Below are 22,925 nucleotides of genomic sequence, written 5' to 3'. Positions count from 1 at the left end.
CCTCTAAAATACCAGAGAATATATAATTTATCCAGTTCAAGCTTAAATAGGGAAATTACCTTGAATATGTTGTGATTTTGGGGAAAATCTTTGTTCTTTCTTTTCTAGAAGCACAGTTTACATTTGTCAAAAAGCATAATTATCTCATTTACCAGTAAGTTTCTTTAATATCTAATGCAACTTGAAAATTCTTTCAATTTGAAGTTTAAGATTTTGTAAAACTTACTCATGCCTTCGTCAGTTGTTTCTATGATTCAAAATACGAGCTTACATAAGACTATCTATACTGTGTGAAAAGGTGATTTCATATCTATTACAGTATTACTTGTATGTGGATACTTCTTTACAATTTCTTTTCTTTTTTTGAGACAGGGTCCCACTCTGTGGCCTCTCACTCCACTCATGGCAACCTCCACCTCCCAGGCTCAAGCGATCTTCTCAGCCCAGTCTCCTGAGTAGCTGGGTTTGCAGGCACCCACCATCACACCTGGCTAATTTTTGTATTTTTAGTAGAGACGGGGTTTCACCTTATTGCCCAGGCTGGTCTCAAACTCCTGGGCTCAAGAGATCCGTCCACCTTGGCCTCCCAAAGTGCTGTGATTACAGGTATAGGGTACTGCACTGAGCCCTCTTTACAAATTTTTTATTATTTGCTATATTTGCCTACTTACTTCTTAAATTATTGTTAGTTAATTATCCCTCATGGTTAATGCGGAATGTTAGAACCAAGGAGAATGGGCTGAGTAGGAGAGTTAGCTGGTGGCAGGATGTAAGCTAATTTATTCATTTTCCTCTTGTAAAGAGAACAAAGAAGAGAGAGGAATAAAATTTTATGAGATATATTGGTAAGACATATGACATTGAAAGAACCATTAAATGATGAATAGTATTCCTGTAATCTGAAGAACTTTGAGTGGAGAGATGGTATTTCATGCTTTAACAAACATGAGTAAAGATTTAAAAATAACACTTTTAGCAGGTATGAATCATTTGGAGACAGTATTCAAATAACCATTCTACATTCATAAATACCAGAATTACCATTATAGAAAACCTGCTGAGGACAGAAATAAAATTTTTTTTAAAAATCACCTTTTTTCCTAGAATAAAGTACCTTTTCTGTGATTCATGGAACCTGTCTTACAAGGAAAATTTCACATAGTATAGGTTGGGAAAGCTTTTCTTGTCTTCATTAGCTTTACAGTTACTTTGATCATGCAGTTACAATTTTGAATGTTTGTTTTGAGAATGCTTTATTGATACGTTAATCTGCTTTAACTTGCTGAGGTACTTTATTATTGCAGTTCTTTGGAATCTCTCAGATCATTGATATAGAATCCTAAATCCTTTAGAGGATCCACAGATTCTACTTGGGGGCCTCAGAATATCTTCATATCAGCCTTTTCTAAGAGTATAGGTGTAACTGACTCATGTGGATGATGGTCCAGATATGCTGTGCATAATGAGAATTTGAGAATTTTTCAATTAGAGCATAAGGAATAGCAGCAGTACCTTTTACCCAGCTTTGTGGGTGAAATAATGTTTGCCTCTCTGCTGTCAGAGAAATTTGATATCTATACAGCTCTCTTGTGGTCTATAGTTATTTCTGTGACTTTTTGCCCTCATACCAAAGCCAAGGATAGTCTTATATGTGTTCATGTATCTTTCTATGTGTAGTAGAACATATTTAAATGGTGTTAGGTTCCTGGGCATATGTGCATTGCCAACTTTCAGATAACAAATGACTACTAGAATTCACACCAACTATCTTACTATGTTTTTACCTGGTTTTAGTCATTTTATTCCAGAAATTTTAGAAGCAATTTGAAAATAATACTCTTGCAGAATTCTGGTTTTTCAGAATTAGTTTTTTTTTTTTTTTTTTAACAACATTGCATTTTGTCTTAACAAAGAGGCTGCTGATTTAATTTTGTATGAATGATGTTTTTTAACCTTGTAAAGCACTTTTCTTCAATCATGCATTGGTATGTTTTCCATTGCTGCTTAATTGCTCTGAATACACTTAAGCCAGTTTTATACCTGATAACAAGAAACCCTCCCAGTTATAAAATTACAAGACTGGAAGAAATCTTAGTGATAAACTAGTTCATAGTTACAGATGAAGAAACTTTACAAGATATTGGCAAATTGTTCTCCAAAGTGCTTATGAAAATTTATATTCTCACCAATGTTGGAAAAGTTCTCTTTTCTTTATATTCTCTCCAACACCTGTGCAAGAGCTTCGTTAAGAATCAGCAATTCCACACACATATCTGCATATACAGATCTTATCGTAGTTATTGTCCATGTGTTCAAAGAGACATGTCAAGAATGCTCATTGTATCATTGTTTGTAATAAAAATAAGAGAATTAATAAATCACTGTATATTAAATAATGGGAAGTGGTTAAAATTAATGGAATGTATCTACATGTATCAAGAATATGTCTATATCTCAGCCAGGTAATACTGAATGAAAAGATAAAAGCAAATTGTGGAACTATATAATGTGTTATTTATATAAAGAATAAAAACCTATAAAACACAATTTATATAGGATTGATGGAATATTATTGAGCTTTGCGAAGAGTCTGTATAATGTGGAGAAATGTGTGTTATGTATAACAGGGTAGCAAATTGTCTATGATTATAGCTAAAGGAAAACTACTACATGTTGTTTTTGCAGTATACGTTCTTCTGTTTGTAACCTGCTTGTCCTGTAGTGTTTTCAACTTCTCTTGGCTCAGTTTCAGGAAATCTTATGAATTTTGAAAACCAGACATTAGATTGTGTCAGAATAATGAAGTATGGCTGTAGGAAGATTTCTATTAAACTGTTACTTGATTCATCTGATAAGAGGACAAGCATTTAGGTGGCTGTTATCTTTAAGGCCCAAAATAAAAGGGAACAGACTTAATTTTCCTGTAAGAAAATAATAATATTTCCTATAAGAGAATAATAATAACTAAAAATACCATCTTGGAATAAACATATGAGAAGATTTACACCCTTATTAATAATGAAAGAACTCCAAGTGAAAACATCATCGAGATATTTTTTACCCTGCAGGTTGGCAAAAATAAGTTTGATAATTTCTGGTGATGGCAAGAACATGAAGCAAGGGACACTCTTTTCAATGGCTGGTATCAATCAGTGCAGTTTTTCTGGAAGACAGTATAAGTAAATTTCTCATAATTAAAAAGGCCCATATTTTTTAACCTGAGAGTTGCACTGCAAGAAATTACTGCAGATAATTGGCACAAGTTTTTCAAAATGTATCTACAAGGATATTTGTTGAAGTATTTTTTTGCAATGACAAAACAAATAACAAAAACAGGCACTAACTTAGATATCTATCGATATAGCATTGATTATATAATTTTGTATTTTCATGTGATAGAATACTGTATAGCTATTAAATAAATGAGATCTATGCATGCTGATGTGGAAGGTTCTCCAAGATCTTTTAAGTAAATAAGCTGCAAAGAATGTATCAAGTATGACACTGTTATGTAAAATCAAAAGGAAAAATAAGTACATATACCATACATGAGCATTTGCATTAAACAATTTATAAGCAATTACAAGAAACATAACAGTGCTTGCCTTTGGATAATATAAGAGAAAGATGGCCCTTTTACTTTTCATTTTGTATCTTTCAGTACTCTTTATATTTTCTAACCTAATATATGTTTTACTGTGTTTTTAAATGCCACTAGAGTTTATGTCAGAATTTGCATCTCTTCATCCTCTACTCTTATTCCTGTATTGATTTTAAAACACTACCAGCTGCAACAAGAAAACAAGCAAAAACCAGCAAGTGATTACATAAAACACAATGCAATTATGTTTTCAGTGAGCATAGATGGTCGCTAAAAAATATCCTTCAAAATAGGTCATTAATAATAATTATTTATTGCCTTGTTAGTTTAGAAAATGATGTAAAGGTCAGAACATTAGTGGCTAAAGCCAATTGGTCATTAACTGTGGTAATCATTGACCTTATAAAGGAGAATTGGTCTTCTAAATGATTTTCTGAAGTTGTTAATAACTGTATTTGAAGATTAGCAGCTATATTGTGATGACAAGCATGCCAAAAGACATTGGCCCCATTCATATGAAAAATTATGTTTTTAATGTGTAATTTGCTGTAGCATTCATCAAAATTATGCGTTCTTTCGAAAAGGAAAAAATTGATTGGTAGCAGTTGCAGTGCCAAGGTTAGCATTAATGGTACTGAAACATCTAAATTTCCTGGCTTTTAAACCTTTTAAAAACCTTTGAAGGGATTTATATGGGCTCTTGGATATGAAACAGTTCTTAAAAAATCGTAAGGTCACTTTTTTCTTGCATGCCAAAAATGTGTTTCCTAGATGTAGGAGAGCTGTCAGCTACTTCTAACTATTTTTACAATCTCTTCATTCATTGCTGTTTACTTTGGATAAAGGGAAGAGGAGTTACTTTCTCTGCCCTAATGTGGTAGCCCCCAGCAGGACTTTCCTAGTGTGCATATTTTTTTAGTATAAGAATATATCTAATTGTGGTCAGGTGACCTCTACTAGCATGTTCCAGAAAATATATGTCGCTTATGTTTTGTAGTTCTCAGCTCTGTACTGCTTCTTACGGCATCTTGCTTAGGGCAGTGGAATATGAACTGAGGCCAAACACTGTAGATAACATTCCTGAAGGCCAGGGTGCAAAACTCCTTTTTCTTTTTGTTACAGTGTACGCTGTACTCGTATACAAGTGTATGGCCTTTCAAAGGTTGCAGAGCAACAAGCTTCACTAGTTGAAAAAGTTAAATGTAGAATTGTCTTAATTTATCATCAATGTGCATGATGCTGTTTGTAATACTGATTAGATATGTTTCTATAAATTAGTATGTTGGTACAGAATAAGGCAGTATATTTGTTTGAGCAGATAATAAATACAATGAACCTTCACTTTTAATATTTTGTTCCTCTCATGTTTAAAAATCATGTGCAGAGCTCCTATATCACATATATTCCTGGCTTGTCTCATAACCTCCCTAGCAGGAGAAAAGACTGAAATCTCCCTTTCTTAAAGCTGTAACAGGGTAAGGCATATCTAGTCATGGTGGTGCAGGGTCAGAGGGTTAGACAGGTCTCTAGGCCAAGGAATGATTAGTGTACCCATTTTCTGGTGAAAAAGGGAAAAAATGGGAAAAGGAGCATTAACTGTGGATTGAATCTGGCTTTGAACTTTTCTCATCCTGGACTGACTTGACTGTCTTGATGTCAAACATAATTTAGAAAACTGAAGAGAAGAGGGAAAGTCTATTGTATTAATCCATGTTTTTACTTCTCCTGTTGCTCCTTCTTCCTGATGTTTCAAGATTCCTTCTTTAATCATTTGGATTTCATTTCATGACCTTTCTCTTATACTTTTAGGGTAGGTCTGCTGGGAAAAAATTCTGTAAGTTTTTCTTATCTATGAATGTTTTAATTTCCTATTCATTCCTGAAAGATTTTTTTTTCTGGATCTAGAACTCTGGCTTGACAGTTCTTTTCTTTTCTTTTTTTTTAAAATTAATTTATTATTATTATTATACTTTAAGTTCTAGGGTACATGTGCATAACGTGCAGGTTTGTTACATATGTATACTTGTGCCACGTTGGTGTGCTGCACTCATCAACTCGTCAGCACCCAACAACTCGTCATTTACATCAGGTATAACTCCCAATGCAATCCCTCCCCCCACCCCCCTCCCCATGATAGGCCCCGGTGTGTGATGTCCCCCTTCCCGAGTCCAAGTGATCTCATTGTTCAGTTCCCACCTATGAGTGAGAACATGCGGTGTTTGGTTTTCTGTTCTTGTGATAGTTTGCTAAGAATGATGGTTTCCAGCTGCATCCATGTCCCTACAAAGGACACAAACTCATCCTTTTTTATGGCTGCATAGTATTCCATGGTGTATATGTGCCACATTTTCTTAATCCAGTCTGTCACTGATGGACATTTGGGTTGATTCCAAGTCTTTGCTATTGTGAATAGTGCCGCAATAAACATACGTGTGCATGTGTCTTTATAGCAGCATAATTTATAATCCTTTGGGTATATACCCAGTCATGGGATGGCTGGGTCATATGGTACTTCTAGTTCTAGATCCTTGAGGAATCGCCATACTGTTTTCCATAATGGTTGAACTAGTTTACAATCCCACCAACAGTGTAAAAGTGTTCCTATTTCTCCACATCCTCTCCAGCACCTGTTGTTTCCTGACTTTTTAATGATCGCCATTCTAACTGGTGTGAGATGGTATCTCATTGTGGTTTTGATTTGCATTTCTCTGATGGCCAGTGATGATGAGCATTTTTTCATGTGCCTGTTGGCTGTATGCATGTCTTCTTTTGAGAAATGTCTGTTCATATCCTTTTCCCACTTTTTGATGGGGTTGTTTGTTTTTTTTTTGTAAATTTGTTTGAGTTCTTTGTAGGTTCTGGATATCAGCCCTTTGTCTGATGAGTAGATTGCAAAAATTTTCTCCCATTCTGTATGTTGCCTGTTCACTCTGATGGTAGTTTCTTTTGCTGTGCAGAAGCTTTTTAGTTTAATGAGATCCCATTTGTCAATTTTGGCTTTTGCTGCCGTTGCTTTTGGTGTTTTAGACATGAAGTCTTTGCCCATGCCTATGTCCTGAATGGTACTACCTAGGTTTTCCTCTAGGATTTTTATGGTATTAGGTCTAACATTTAAGTCTCTAATCCATCTTGAATTAATTTTCGTATAAGGAGTAAGGAAAGGATCCAGTTTCAGCTTTCTACTAATGGCTAGCCAATTTTCCCAGCACCATTTATTAAATAGGGAATCCTTTCCCCATTTCTTGTTTCTCTCAGGTTTGTCAAAGATCAGATGGCTGTAGATGTGTGATATTATTTCTGAGGACAGTTCTTTTCTTTTAGCACTTGAAAAATGTTGCCCTACTTCCATCTGGCTTCTGTAGTTTCTGTTGAGAAATCTGATGTCATTCAAATTGTGTTTTGAAATTGAGTTGTAGAGAGATCTTACTGCTTTCAAGATTATTTCTGTCTTTAGTTTTTAGGAATTTGGTTATGATATGTCTTTACATGTATTTCTTTGGATTTTTCATGTTTGACAATCGCTCATCTTGAATTTGTAGGTTTATGTCTTTTACCAAATTTGGGGACATTTCTGCCATTATTTCTTTAAATACTGTTTTAGTCCTATATTTCTCCTATCTTTCTGGAATTCTGATAACATGAACGTTAAATTTTCGGTCAAAGTCACATAGGTGTCTAAGGTTATGTTCTTTTATTTGAGTTCATTTTCTCTGTTTTTCAGATTGAATACGTTGTATTCTATCTTCAGGTTCATTGACTCCTCTCTCTTGCCTTCATTCTGCTATTGAGACCATCTAATGACTTTTTCATTTTGGTTATGTATTATATTTTTTAGTTCGAAAACTTCCATTTGGTTCTTCTTTATATCATCTATTTATTTACTGAGACTTTCTGTTTGTTCGTTTGCTTCAACTATGTCTGTAATTGTTAAAGTATTTTTATGATGGTTGATTTACAATTTTTGTCAAATAATTCTAAAATCTGTGTTATTTCTTGATTGTCTTTTCTTATTTAAGTTGAGATTTTCCTAGGAACCAGAGGAGCAACAGAGCAATGAATTCTCTGGATTTTCTTTCTGCTTCCTGTATTGCAGACTAGGTGCTACATTAGCAGGTAACCTGGAAACACCAATGCATGCAGATAAAAAAGCCCCAAGGAAATACTGCTCTTTCTAGCCAAAGAGTCAGAGTCTTCATGTGTTTGTTTTGCTGATAATGTCCAGAGTTTTTAGCTGTTCTTAGCAGGAGGAATAGAATATACCATCTTGCCCTGGAGCTGGAAGTGTTGACTTGAATGTTAATCCCTGGTATTTGGCTGTTATGAATCATGTCACTCACAAGTATCATGTAGATGAATGATGTAAACCACTAAAAGCCATGGGTACTCTGAAATAAGTTTAAAAGGCAGCAGAATTTAAATGCTATGAGTGAAAATTAAAATATCCTCAAAACTTTTAAAAAGAAACTTTAAATGTTACAAGTTTAGATTTATTAATTTTAAAGGCATATTTATATTTAAAATATTAAAACCTGAGGTTAAAAGGAATCTGAAAAAAGTTATGTCTTAACAATAATACCTTACATTTTTAGGAGAATGCCCTTATTTATGAGAAAGCCTTAGCCTAACAATCTAATTTCCATTTTACAGGTAATAAAACTAAGGTACAGAAGGTTAAATAGTGTGACCAACTGTCATGGTGCTGTCTAGGGCAAAGCCGGAATTTGATACCTGCACTTTTTTATCCTCTCGTATACTTTGTACATTCGCATCTCTGGGCCCTTGTCCCTATATATATATTTTTTTTTTCTTCTTTACAATGGTCCCTACCTCATCTCCACCCCTGGAATTATCTTTGGAAAGGCTCTCCTTTTGTACCTTCTATCTTTGTTTTATGTAGAACCAAATGGTATTCCAAATACATAAAACCAATTGCTTTTTCTTCTTTGAAGCCAGGGCAATTTTTGCATAATTGTTTCAGCATTTATCTCATGTTATTATGGATACTTGTGCACATTATCCCACCATCACCACTATTGCAAACACAGATATAGTAGACAAGGCCTTTATTTTTTTGAAAGTCTGCATTATTATGTAGTTGGTGGTGAACATTTGTGAATTGAATTATATTTAATATCTACTCCCAGTCAGGCCCTCACTTCACTCATGCATATTCTGAATATAGTGCATTCTACAATATTAGGTAAGTACAAATTACCTAATATTTCAAGACACTGAGTCTCCTCAACAAAACTAATCTAAATACATCATCGAGCAAAGATATGCTTTTCTTGATGCTTTTGTTTCTTAAATGAAATTTTGAAAATTTAGGTATTTCCTCCAGATTAACATATAATCTTTTCTACCTTTTGCCAAATTAACTAATTTAAAGCAATTTTACCAAGTTTATATTATGTGAATTCTTTACTGGCAATATTCCTGTTAATCCTTACAACTCAATGGGGGATGCACTATGGCAATTCTGTTTACAACGAGATTATTAGGGTTAAGAGTGGTTAAGTATGTGACTGTTGGGTTGTGAAATGAGTGATTCAAATCCAGTCCTTTTGACTCTGGATGCAAGTCTTAACCATCTGAAATTGTAGAAACTTGTCTGCCCTTTTCTTTCTTTCTTTCTTTTTTTTTTTGAGACAGGATCCGCTAGGCTGGAGTGCAGTGGCATGATCATGGCTTACTGCAGCCTCAACCTCCTGGGCTCAAGTGATCCTTCCATCTCAGACTCCCAAGCACCTGGAACTACAGGTGTGCACAACCATGCCCGGCTTGCTTGCTTGCCTGCTTGTTTACTTATTTATTTTTGAGACAGGGTCTCACCATTTTGCCCAGGCTGGTCTTGAGCTTCAGGGCTTAAGTGATCCTCCCACCTTGGCCTCCCAAAGTGTTGGGATTACAGGTGTGAGTCACCATGCCCAGCCTCTAGTGCTTGACAATTTCTAATGTATATCTTTTGAAAATATGAGGAGGAGGGAGAGATTTGTGCTGGGAGAGTAAAGAAAGACTCGAGGTGTATGGCACCTCTTCCTCATCCAACCTCTTGTACTTGATTTTAATTCCTGTAGTTAGAGGGGAAAGGGCCAGAAACTGAAGAAACTGTGTGGGAGAGACAGACATTGTGAAGCACTGATGTCCGAATCAAATCACTGGATTGATTTTAACTCATTCATGTATTCAATAAATGTTTATATTGAGTACTTACTATCTATCAGGCCCTGTGCTACTGATATATGTTAACTTGGACTTGGGTAGAAGAGTTATGAAAATACCTTAAAACTTCCTTTGACCCCTCCAGTTGGAGAGATGAGTCTATGTCTTGGTGTTGTACAATGTGAGCTCTGCCCTTTCTGACCTTCTAATTTAAAAAATGTTAAACAGAGTTGTATAAAAGACTTCTTTTTTTCCTCTCTGCCAAAAGTGACAAAGAAAATGTCTTGTGTGCTTTCTTGTTACTAGCATGGCTTTCTTTACTGTAGAGTTTAAGTGTTTATGCCAAGAGGGCTAAGTTAGGATGGATGGTCGATTCTCCATCTTACTTCCCATTATTGGAGAACCTTATTTAAAGGAGGTGGGATTTTATAAGCTGTTTGAAATGTAAGAAAGAACATTTAGTGAGCTGTGAATTTATTTGTCTGACATGATGAAAAATGTATAACCTAATTTTAGATTTTGTTTTTTGATGATAGGTTTTCTTGTTTAAAGAATGTTAACATGAATATGTAAGAAATGTTCTATATTCATACATCAGGGTGTTTGTTTTCTTTTTTAACAAGTAATTATTGTCTTTCATTTATGATTAAAACACAGATTATTAGGGCTTTATACCTTGGTTAGATTTTATACATCTTGGGAAGCATTTTCTCCTGTTAAAATATTAAAGTCTAGTCTGAAATATTTTCACAAACACAGGTGACTTTTTGAAGGTCGTGCTCTTGCTTCTGTGCATTTTCTTTTTGCATATTATACATCAGACTTCCAGGGATGGATATGTTCTTTGTTGTTATGAAATATTATACATTTAAATCAAGTCTATTCATATCTATATGAGTTAAATACCTTAGTGGAAACTTTCCTGATATATTTCCTTTACAAATAAGAAACTTCACTATTTTACTTATTACTCAAGATTTTATATCTTTAAGACCATTACAAAGTCTGATTTTGGGTATATACACATTGTTGTGCTTTCCAAAGACTTTAACAACAGTAGAATATGCTGCCATATTCAAGTATCAGACAGTTATTTGGATACTTTAAAAAATTACCTGTAATTTTAAATATATTGCAAAGTACAGGTAAACCTGTTATATACAATTAAACTTGTTATTGATATTTTACTAACTGGAAGTTTTGTTTAACCTGCACTTTTTCCCCCTGATATATAACTTCAGCCTCATGAATAAGTATAGAATAGAACAGTTTTTAATGTATTGTCATTTCTATTTTTAATGGTTTGGAGAGGTTAGTACAAGATGTCATAATGAAGATTTTCATTAAATGATTTACATTCTATCAAGTACAATGATAGAAATAAGTTAGTTTCCAATAATGTTCAAAATGTCAGCTCCATGTAGGTGGAAAAAGGAACTGTTTGTATATTGAATAGTGGGTAGCCCTTGTTAAGCGCATTGTATAGTATATGCATGGCGTGCAGGTCTTCTGAAGGAATTGTCACAAGACCCCCTTAGGTTGGTATCTCATTTTCACACTTTTCAGATAATAACTTCCTTAAGGTCACATAGTTATTAAGAAGTGGAGCTGGATTGCAACCTAGACAAACATTCCAGTAATTTCATAAGGTTATATAAACTTAAATTTCCTTTTGAGATAAATAAAAGTTTAATATCACTGATTTTAAATTAATATAAGAATTATACTTAAAATGCTTTCATTCCGTATTATGACCAGCCAGTTAAGAAAGGATATGAGAATGGGCAAAAGGATTCAGAAGAAATATGAGGAAAAGAGAACTAGTAAATGGAGGTAAAGTGACAGATGGAAATGGAGAAAAGGTGCGAGGACAACAAATGACATGGAGAGGAAAAGGTATTCAGGAAGAGGTTGAAGAATAAAAACACAGAAAGCAAAGTTACCTAGGTAAGAAAAGAGCCATAGACAGTTTGAAAGTCTAAATACATTGCCTTTATCATAGCTGGCATTTCCCTGGTTTTGTGAATTTTAGCATGCCTTTTGAAATACTAACTAGCTCTGCCGCTGCTCAGAGCTCTTCCACTGTTCTTTGTATGTTACCCTTCTGAGACTTAAGTTCATCTCATCCTTTATGATTAGAGGATTCAGAATTCAAATGGTATATACTATTTCTGTTTTTTCTGTTTTCATATGTAACACATGATATAGCCACACAATCAACTTTTGGTAAGTGATCTGTATGGTGTATTTAATTTAGTCTTCAGTAATACTCTTGTACCTTTCTTTTTAAGTCTTCAACTGTATCTTTTAATTTAAATATCTTATTTAGAAATGAAATAAAGTTTGACAAAATGGAAGAAAGTGTCTTTACTTTCAGAGAATTAAAATGCTTAACCAAATGATTAATTGTTTTTTAATGAAATACCTACTGGGCTCACGTATAATCTTGGGAAGATTACTTTAACTTCTCTCTTTCTTCATTTGTAAAACAGAAATTGCACCTGCCTGTTGAGCTCAGTGAACTACTGTACAAATGTGTATGTGTGTGACAGAAAGTACTTTGTAAACATTACTGCTATACACACCTATGGCTGTTACATTAGTAGATTATTTTTTGAATTACCTTTTTCATGAATTAAAGATGGAACTGTCAGAGAATATTCTGTTTCATTTGGATTATCTCAATATTAAATTTCAATAAATAAAAGCAGTATTAGTCAAAGAAATGTGGTCAGCAGATTGAAGAAAAGTGACTAAATCATATTGAACTTATCATAGGTCTTTTTAATAGGGACAGATTTCTGTGTCATTAGTTGTAGACCAATTTCTTTCTCTTTCATGTACTTTAACACATAACTTATCAATCTCTTTTTATCAGCCAATCTGACTTTTCCAAATCCAGCCTAACACTAAGCAAGATAGAATGAACAAAAATCAGGGAAGTTCAAATAATCAAATTATCAGATTCTCATTGGATGCTAATAGAGTTTTAAATAGTTAGAAAATGATAGCTATGAATTCCAATGCCCTTGTTGACAAAGGGTCAGTTTTATAAAGTTGTGGTAAAATTTAAATGAGATTTAAAACTCATTCAGTGTATTATTAGCTACATAAAACTATTCTTAGTTCATTTTTCATAATTTTCACATGAACATTTTCGCTGAATTTTTTTAGATATAATAATGATATTATGGTTATGATTTTTAAAGAGACTTGTCTTTTATAGATATATTGAAATACTTAAATATGTTTTGGAAGTAGATGAAGCTGACCATGAAACAAGGTGAGCCATGAATTAGTAATTGTTGAAGCTAGAAGATTGTTAAATGGAGGTTTATTTTACTATTTTTGTTAACTTTCATTTTTTGTTTTTGAAATTTTTCATAATTAAAAGCTAAAATATTTCACTGCTTTGTGCTTCTAATTTGCTTGATGAAATAATTACATAGGGCTAATTTAAAGTCAGAGTTATAGGCCAGGCACAGTGGCTCGCACCTATAATACCAGTACTTTTGGAGGCTGAGGTGGGAGGGTTGCTTGAGACCAGGACTTTGACACCAACCTGAGCAACAGAGCAAAAACTCATCTCTGCAACAACAACAATAATAAACTAGCCAGGCATGGTGGCACCTGCCTTTAGTCTTAGCTGCTTGAGATACTGAGGCAGGAGGATTGCTGGAGTCCAGGAATTCCTGGTTACAATGAGCTATCTATATCTTATTGTACTATCGATATCTTGAAAAGTTGTAGTTATTATTTTAGTTCATCTTTTAGTCTTTCTACTCAAGATACTAGTAATTCACACACCACAATTACAGTATTATAATATTCTGTGTTTTTGTATGTACTTACCATTACCAGTGAGTTTTGTACCTTCAGATGATGTCTTCTTGCTCATTAACATCCTTCTCTTTCAGATTGATAAACTCCTTTTAGCATTTTTTGTGGGACAGATCTAGTATTGATGAATTCCCTCAGCTTTTGTTGGTCTGGGAAAGTCTTTGTTCCTTCTTCGTGTTCAAAGGATATTTTTTGCTAGATATACTATTCTAGGATAAAAGTTTTTTTCCTTCAGTACTTTAAATTGTCATGCCACTCTCTCCTGGCCTGTAAGGTTTCCACTGAAAAGTCTGCTGCGGACGTGTTGGAGCTCTATTGTATGTTATTGGGTTTTTTTGTTTGTTTGTTTGTTTTTGTTTTTGTTTTCTCTTGCAGCTTTTAGGAGCCTTTCTTTATCTTTGACCATTGTGAATTTGATTATTAAATGCCTTGTTCATTAAGGTAGTCTTCTTTGGGTCAAATCTGCTTGGTGTTCTATAACCTTTTTGTGCTTGAATATTGTTATCTTTCTCTAGGTTTGAGAAATTCTGTTATTATCCTTTGAATAAACTTTCTACCACTCTCTCTCTCTACTTCCTTTTAAAGGCAATAACTCTTAGATTTGTCATTTTGAGGCTATTTTCTATATCTTGTAGGCATTCTTTATTCTTTTTTATTCTTTGTTCCTTTGTCTCCTCTATGTATTTTCAAATAGCCTGTCTTCATGCTCACTGATTCTTCTGCTTGATCAATTCTGTTAAGAGACTCAGATGCATTCTTCAGTATGCCAATTGCATTTTTCAGCTCCAGAATTTCTGCTCGATTAAAAAACATATATTTTAGTCTCTTTGTTAAACTTATCTAATAAAATTCTGAATTCCTTCTCTGTGTTATCTTGAATTTCATTGCGTTTCCTCAAAACAGCTATTTCGAATTATCTTTGAAAGGTCACATATGTCTGTCTCTCAAGGACTGATCACTGGTGCCTTGTTTGTTTGGTAATGTCATGTTTTCCGGGAGGGACTTTTGGATGCTTGTGAATGTTCATTGGCGTCTGGGAATTAAAGAGGTATTTGTTATAGTCTTTGCAGTTTGGGCTTGTTTATACCCATCCTTCTTGGGAAGGCTTTCCAGTAATGCTGTGGCTCTTGCATAGAGGTGTACCATCTTGGTGGTCTTGGATAAGATCTGGAAGAATTCTGTGAATTACCAGGCAGAGACTCTTAACTTTCTCCTAAACAAATGGAGTCTCTCTCTCTCTCTCTCTCTCTCTCTCTCTCTGCACTGAGCTACCTGGAGCTGGGGGAGGGGTGACACAAGCACCCTGTGACCACCACCATTGGGACTGCACTGGGTCAGACCTGAACCGGAATAGCACTGGGTCTTGCCCAGGGGCTGCAGTATAATCACTGTCTGGATACTGCCTGTGTTCACTCAAGGCCCTAGTACTCTACAATCAGTAAATGGTCAAGCCATCCAGGCTTGTATCCTTCCCTTCAGGGTGGCAAGTTCCCCATGGTCCTGGGCACGTCCAGAGATTACATCTGATGTCTAGGGCCTGGAATCAGAAACCTTAGGAATCTACTTGGTGTTCTTTTCTACTGTGGTTGAGCTGGTACCCAAGCCACAAGATAGTTTTTCCCACTCTTCACACCCCTTTCCATAAGGAGAGGAGTCTCTTTCACGGCCACCAGGCCCACAGGCCCACAGGGAGTACTGCCTGGCTACCACTGATGTTCATTCAAGGACCAAGGGCTCTTTAGTCAGTTTGTGATGAGTGCTGCCAGGCCTGGGACTCACCTTCAGGGCAGTTGGCTTCTCTCTGGCTCAGGGTAGTTATAGAAATGCCATCCAAGAGCTAACGCCTGGAATCAGGGATGCCAATAGACCACTTGTTGCTCGACCCAGCTGTGGCCTAACTGGTACCTAAGCTGCAAGATAAAATCCTCTTTAATGTCTGCTTTTCTCCAGCAGAAGGAGCTTTTTCCCTATAGCCACAACAGCTAGGAATGCTCTGAGACACACGTGAAGCCAGCACTTAAGTTGCACCCAAGGCCCATGGCAAGTAGTGCCTGGGTACTGCTTCTGATTATTCAGGCCCCAAGGGCTCTTTTTAGTCAGCAGATGATGAGTCCTTCCAGGCTGAGGTCCTTCTCTTCAAGATGGCAGGTTCTTTTCTGGTTGAAGGTGTATCTAGAAATGTGATCCAGGAGCTAGGTCCCGGAATGCAGGCCTCAGGACTCTGCCTGCTGCTCTGCCACACTGTGGTTGAGCTGGTACTCAAATTGCAAGACAGAGTCCTCTTTACTCTTCCCTCTCTTCAAGCAGAAGGAAGGAGTCTGTCCTGGAGCTGCAAGCTGTGCTGCCTAGGGTTGAGGAAGGGGTGGTATAAGCGTTCCCTTGCCCCCCACCCCCACCCCTAATCCCACACAGCTGGTGTCTCCCTGAGTCATATGCCCTTCAGGTTCACTGGCTGTGAGCCCAGCACAGGACTTGCTTAGGAATTGCAGTCTTTGTGGCATAGACTGCCTTTCAAGTTTATTTAGAACCCCAGAGCACTTCAGCCCACAGTGGGAGGCTTGCCAAAACTCAGGTTTTGACTGCTGGGATGGGAATTCCCCTCTGGCTAGGGCTGGTATAAATGCTTCCTCTATAGGCGCCAGCATAGTTGTGCCTGGTGTTGCTTTCCCCTCTGACAGGGAAGCACTGAGTTCCGATGCAAGGTCACAGAGTCAGTGCACTGTCCCTTCCCAAAGCGCACAGATTCTCTCCCTGTGCCATGTGGCTGCTGCCAGGGGATGGCAGAGGGGTGGTGTTGGCAATTCAAGAAGGTCTTTTCAATTGTCTTTAGTGCCTCTTGCAATGATACGAAGTTAAAACCAGTTATTGTGATCGCTCACCTGAGTTTTGGTTCTTACAAAAGTGCTTTTTTATGTGGATAGTGGTTCAGTTTGGTGTTTCTGCAGGGAGGATAATTGGAGGCAGGTACTACTCAGCCATCTTGCTCTGCCTCCTATAGTAAGGTATGATCGCACTACTGTACTGCAGCCTGGGTAACACAGTGTGACACTGTCTCTAAGAAAAACAATGTCAAAGTTATATGAGTACATATAAGTTCTTAAATTTTCTTTTCTCATGATTTCTAAAAGCAATATTTAAAGAGTAATATTTGTTATAGCTCTTTACTGAAATATCAGTCATATAATCACAACATAAAATATTTGAGAAAAATATTTTGTACTAATTTACTGTAACTTTTAGTCGTGTGTTTGGCTCCTTTCCACATTAATCACACATGGAATTATGGCATATATAAAAAGTAACAGTTCGGCTGGGTGCAGTGGCTCACACCTGTAATCCCAAAACTTCGGGAGGCTGAGGCAGGTGGATTGCTTGAGCTTAGGAGTTCAAAACCAGCCTGGGCAACATGGTGAAGCCCTATCTCTACAAAAAATACGAAAAAAGAATATTAGCCTGGCATGGTGGTGCATGCCTGTGGTCCAAGCTACTGGAAAGGCTGAGGTGGGAGGATTACTGGAGCCTGGGAAGTGAAGGCTGCAGTGAGCCATGATTGCACCACTGCATTTCAGCCTGGGTGACAGAGTGAGGCCCTGTTCCCCCAAAATAAGTAAATAAAAATTAAAAAGTCACAATTCATTGACTAATGCAAATGACCATATTAATATTTAGTGATCACACTTGAAATAGATGTTTAACATGTGCCCTTCTTACTAGATTGTAAGCTCCAAGAAGGTAGTCTGCCTTTCTTAATCATTGTATATAGCAAAGTACTTGGCACATAACACATACTCAGTAAATATTGTTGTCCGTGGTTTAAAAGAAAAATACTTTAAATAATCTGCTTTTAGGTGTCTTTTAAAAATTTACTAGATATGAAGTTTTTATTAAATGAAGAGCACAGTGATGAGTCTTACTGAAATGATTTATAAAGTGAATCCATACCAAGTATTCTGTCACCATATTTAGCTGTTTCTTTTTATGTGACAAATGCCAATGTGTTCTCTGTTTTTGTATTACTGTTTCAAATAAGAAGGCTTCCTGGAGCATTAATAGTAGGTGTATATACTGTACCCTGTAAAAGATATAAATACATAAAAGCAAAGGAAGTTAAAGATAAAAAATAATTTTCACATGGGTTTTGAAGAGTTGAGTAAACAAATGGAAAAATTTTCTTGCGTTCCATTTTTAAGGCTTCTAATAAGTATAATTTATATTTATTGGGAATTTAAGTAAATTTCTTTCATTTGATATTTCTGTCATCACAGTACTTCATGTATTCTGTAGAGCATCAGATATGGATGTTAACTGATATTGGCATGTGGCTAGGCCTAACTAAGGTGCCCTGGGGTGTGATATGCTATCATCTTCTGGGTGCATGGGGCTTGTTGCATCCATAGCCTCCTGGCCAGCCTCCTTAAGGCCAAGGGATCCCTTTAATTGGTCTTGTGTATACCTGCTGGACTTTGAAGTGTAGCTTTCTCTTTATTACCCTGCCCTTAAAGCCCTTAATGAATGACTCCATCCGTCATGGACCTGCAATCTGTTGGAACTCAAGGGGATATTGAAGTACATTAAGCTCATATGTTTCTATATTACTAATAAAATAGACTCCTTCCATATAATGTCACAACCATTCTGCTGGCATTCGGTCTCCCATAATCTTGTTCTATCTTCAGACTTGCTTTTGGATCTAGTCAGAAGTCCTTGGGAAACTGAACTGGGATGCAATCTACAGATTAAAATATTCCCAGAGATCTCACTGGTAGTTGTGAGAGCTAGGCCTGTTCACATCCCAGCCTATTACCTCTACTCTTGAAGGCAGAGACTGTACCTCATCTTCATACAGCATCAGCACTTAACATGAAGTGTTGTGCATATAGTAGGTACTTGTATATTTGTTGAATTAAAGGGATTTAGGAGACTGAGTATACCTAAGTGAAATAAAGTCTTCACTAGACACACTATAAATGTGACTTTATTATTTCAAAGATAGTTTTGACTCAGAGGACTGGGATAGCTGTCCAGGATTGGAGTAAATTCTCTTATGCTTCCCTAAACCAGTAACCTGTCCCAATGCCCACCATTGCTGTCTTTTCTTACCACCCACTATGTGGCAGAGGGGATAGTCAGACAACCAAACTATCCCAAGGCTCCTACCCAGAATCTATATGACTCTTCTAGACTGGTAAATCTCACTGAACTGGAACACATGGAAATAATTTCCCCTTCCTACATAAGCTTAGTCAAAGCAGAGCCTAGTGTGAGGAGATTACTTTATGCTGGCTTTATTTTGCCTTCAGAAGATGAGGGTACCTTATGAGCCCACTGACCACTCGGCCTGCAAGAGATGAAAAAATTAATCAACGATTGGTATTTCTCCTGGAAAATGACCCAGAAATTAGCCTTGCTATGCTGTAAGTCTCTGTTTTGCTGTTTTTCATTGAGGGTGAAAGAAGGTCTTGAATTGGTCCTGAGGTCTCAAGTAAGATTAGTTGTTCGCCCCTGGTAAATTCTTCCACGTTGTCATTGAATTTGTTTGTTTGCTTTTTGTTTTTATTTGTTTGTTTTGTGTTTTGTTTGTTTGAGACAGAGTGTCGCTCTGTCACCCAGGCTGGAGTGCAATGGCATGATCTCTGCTCACTGCAACCTCCACTTCCCAGGATCAAGTGATTCTCCTGCCTCAGCCTCCCCAGTAGCTGGGATTACAGGAGCCTGCCACTACACCCAGCTAAGTTTTTGTATTTTTAGTAGAGATGGGGTTTCATCATCTTGGCCAGTTTGGTTTCAAACTCCTGACCTCAAATGATCTGCCCACCTTGGCCTCCCAAAGTGCTGGGATTACAGACGTGAGCCACCCTGCTTGGCCTGTTCGTTTTTTTTGAGACAGGGTCTCACTCTGTCACCCAGGCTGGAGTGCAGCAGTATGATCCTAGCTCACTGCAGCCTCAACCTCTGGGCTCAAGTGATTCTACTGCCTCAGCATCCCAAGTAGCTGGGACTACAGGCATGTGCCACTATGCCCAGCTAATCCCATATTGGTTTTTCAGTTCACTTCAGACATATTGAAGAAGCAAAGTATTGCTATTGATTTTTTTGAAAATTCTCTCCTTAGCGTTGTGAAGTCATTTATCTAATTCTTAGCCACTACTTCTGTGTGCCACATGAAACCAATAAAATCAGTAGTTCTGTTTTTCTTGGCATCAAAAAATATATTTCTTTAGTATTGAACCAGCAAGCCATTGGCATACATCAGAACAGTGCTTCATTCATTCATTTTAATTTCTGGAGCTACATGGGACACTGTACCAACCTCTAATATTGAACCAGCAAGCCATTGGCATGCATCAGAATGGTGCTTCATTCATTCATTTTAATTTCTGGAGCTACATGGGACACTGTACCAACCTCTAGGGATAGAGTAGTGAACAGGATAAATGGAGAAATCATCACAAAGTGATCAAGGAGAGGGGATAGTGGGATGAAATGAGTTAGATGAGATAGGATCATATCATGCAGGGCCTTATAAGTTATAAAAGGAGTTTGGATTTTATTTTCAGAGTACCACTGAAGGATTTTGAATAGCAGACTGACATGATCTGATGATTTGTGCTTCTTAAAAGATCACTCTGGCTTGATGAGTGGAAAATAGATTGGTGGCATCAAGAATGGCAGAAGGAGGTCCATTGTGTAGGTTATTCCAAATATCCTGGAAAAGAATGACATATCTTTGGCCGTGGTGGGGGCAGTAGAAATGGGCAAAGAGAGAACCACAATGTATATTCCAGGCCATCTACAGTACTAGTATAATGATGGGCCCAGTTAGCCATCGTTACTAGATTAGTCATGAGACTTTCTGGATTGATTCTATAAGAATCATTAAGAGAAGGATTAGAAGTGTATATTTTCAGGATCCGAATTAGTAGTCTGGGGTGAAGTCTAGGAAAATTTTTTAGTTTCTAATTAAGGTCAAGAAATACTATTATATTGTTTGGTACATGCATATAGGTTACACAGAATAACTCTATAATGCTGGCAGTATGAAAATGTCCAAAGATTGTTCTACCTTTCTAGAATTAGTACACCAAATTCCTTTTCATCCCAGATATGCTAGCAATTATTCCCAAAATATCTTTCAGCACACATTACAAAATTCTCTCATTGAATCAATCTTATTCTGTTAAAGATAGATCTGTCTTCCTATAGTCCAAGAAAACTTCAATTCTTAAAATAAGACTACATTGCATCTCTTTATTTAGAATCTTGGAATTTATAGAAAAGCTTTCCCTGTCCTTTTTTTTTCTTTGTTAATTTTAATCCTTTCTAGATAAAACTGCTTCCTTGGATTCCAGTTACTACTTTTATGGTTTTATAATTTACTACCACTAATGCAGCTTCTTCCATACCTCTGAATTAGATTCCCCTAACCCTCTACTATGCTTCCATCTTTTGGAGTATTTCTCAGGATATACAAGACTCATAGCATCCGTACCATACCGATTCTATCTGCAGGAGATGAAAACAGCAATCAAGTGGTAACACTTCTCTCAGAAAATTCCCTAGAAAGTAGACCCATTGTGCCTTGATATCTGCCACTCTACTTCTGTAGAGGTTAAAGGAAGGCCTTGGATTTGCTCTTGTATTTGAGTGAGATTAGTTCCATGAAAGGAATCATATCCTAATTGGTATAACATACAAAGCACAGGTGTTAAAGCCTAAAAGGCCAATGTTTAAAACCCAGTTTTGCCACCTGCTAGTGGTTTGATTTGGAAGAGGAAGTCAGTCTATGAAGTGGGGATAATTATGCCTCTCAATACTATTATGAGGCTCTCAGATGATGGATAGAGAGGACTTAGCTGGGCACACGTTAAGGCCTTAGTAAATGTAGCTATTTTTATTGTCTATTCTCTCTTCAACCCTGTGGCAACTAGTACCCCAAACCTTTGCTGAGTGTGAGCCATCTAGAGACTGAATCTCCAGGTTTAGAAGTAGAGTAATCCACAGTCCCAAATCACATTTATAAACAATAACTCTCCAAGCAAAATTGGTGACCCTGTACTGCCTGTCATCTCTTTATTCTTCTTCTAGCCAAGAGTTTCTTAGTTATATATGGCCATTTCTGCCACAGTCGCTGTTGTCCCCCAACTCTGCATTTTTCTAAGCCTATTATTTCTGCCTCCTGCAGGGGCTTCTCTTTTGTCTCTACATTTAATCTCACAGGAATCCACCCTCAAAAGATTTCTGATTGAGTGCAGCCCTCAAGAGCTTATGAGAACCAACATTGTCCTTTTCCCTTTTGCACCCTGGGTCTCTGGTTTTCATTTGCCTTAGGTTTAGAAGCTTAAGATTTCTAAACTGAAGCTTTACTAGGCTCTTGATGTGTGTTGATATTATGCAGACCTTTAATGGTCCTTTTGACTCTAGTACAACAGACATTCCTTATCACCAGTGCTTTTCATGGTGTAACACTAAACATGCCTACTTCCGTTTCATGCAGTTATGAAAGTGTAGCTTGGCTTTTAGAATGCCAACTTAAGGAGAAGATCGTTCTTTACCTCTGCCATGTGAATCATGTTGAATCTGAGGGTTAGCTTTCTCTTTGTCTCTATCACAGCATTGACTGACTGAAAAATCAAAATCTGCTTTGCAAACTGGTCTCATTCTTCCCGAATTTTCTGATGCTTCTTTCCAAATCCTGAGTCACATTTCTGTCTGCGTACTAATTCTCACCTATGGCCTGGTTTTCCCAGAGCCTGTGAGTATGTATGATTCTTCAAGGTGTTCCAGGCAGGAGCTTTAAAATTCCTCTATAGTGTATCGTCTTTTCAACAAATGATGCTGGCAAAATTGGATATACACAGGCAAAAGATGAACATTTACCTTTATTTCACACCATAAACAAAGATGAACTCTGAAAACATCATAGACCTAAATGTCAGAACTAAGAACACCATTAAGAAAATTAAAGACAAGGCATAGAGTGCAAGAAAACAATTGTGAAACAAATATCTGATAAGGGTGTTTATTCAGAATATATAAAGAACTCCTGCAACTTAATAAGACAAATGACCCAATTTTTAAAATGGGTGAAAAATTAAACATACATTTGTGTGACTCACCAGTTCTACTCCTAGATATTTACTCAAGAGAAATGAAAATATATATCCATACAATCCTTATGTGTGAATGATCACAGCAGCATTATTTGTCAAAGCCCCAAATTGGAAACAGTTCAAATATTTGTCAACTGGTGAATAGATACACAAGATATAGTGTATCCATACAGTGGAATTCTACTCAGTAATAAAATGAATAAACTGCTGTA

General features: G+C 36.6%; 1 protein-coding gene across 4 annotated transcripts in view; it reads left to right on the top strand.

The window, feature by feature from the left end:
• The window catches only part of FBXL17 (F-box and leucine rich repeat protein 17), a 539,707-nt gene that overhangs the window by 134,370 nt on the left and 382,412 nt on the right, over positions 1-22,925 (top strand). The window lies entirely within an intron of this gene.

The sequence above is a fragment of the Papio anubis genome, chromosome 5 (assembly GCF_008728515.1).
Source record: "Papio anubis isolate 15944 chromosome 5, Panubis1.0, whole genome shotgun sequence".
NCBI lineage: Eukaryota > Metazoa > Chordata > Mammalia > Primates > Cercopithecidae > Papio > Papio anubis.
Note: the sequence above shows the minus strand (reverse complement) of the source record. Positions and strands in the feature narration are given on the sequence as shown.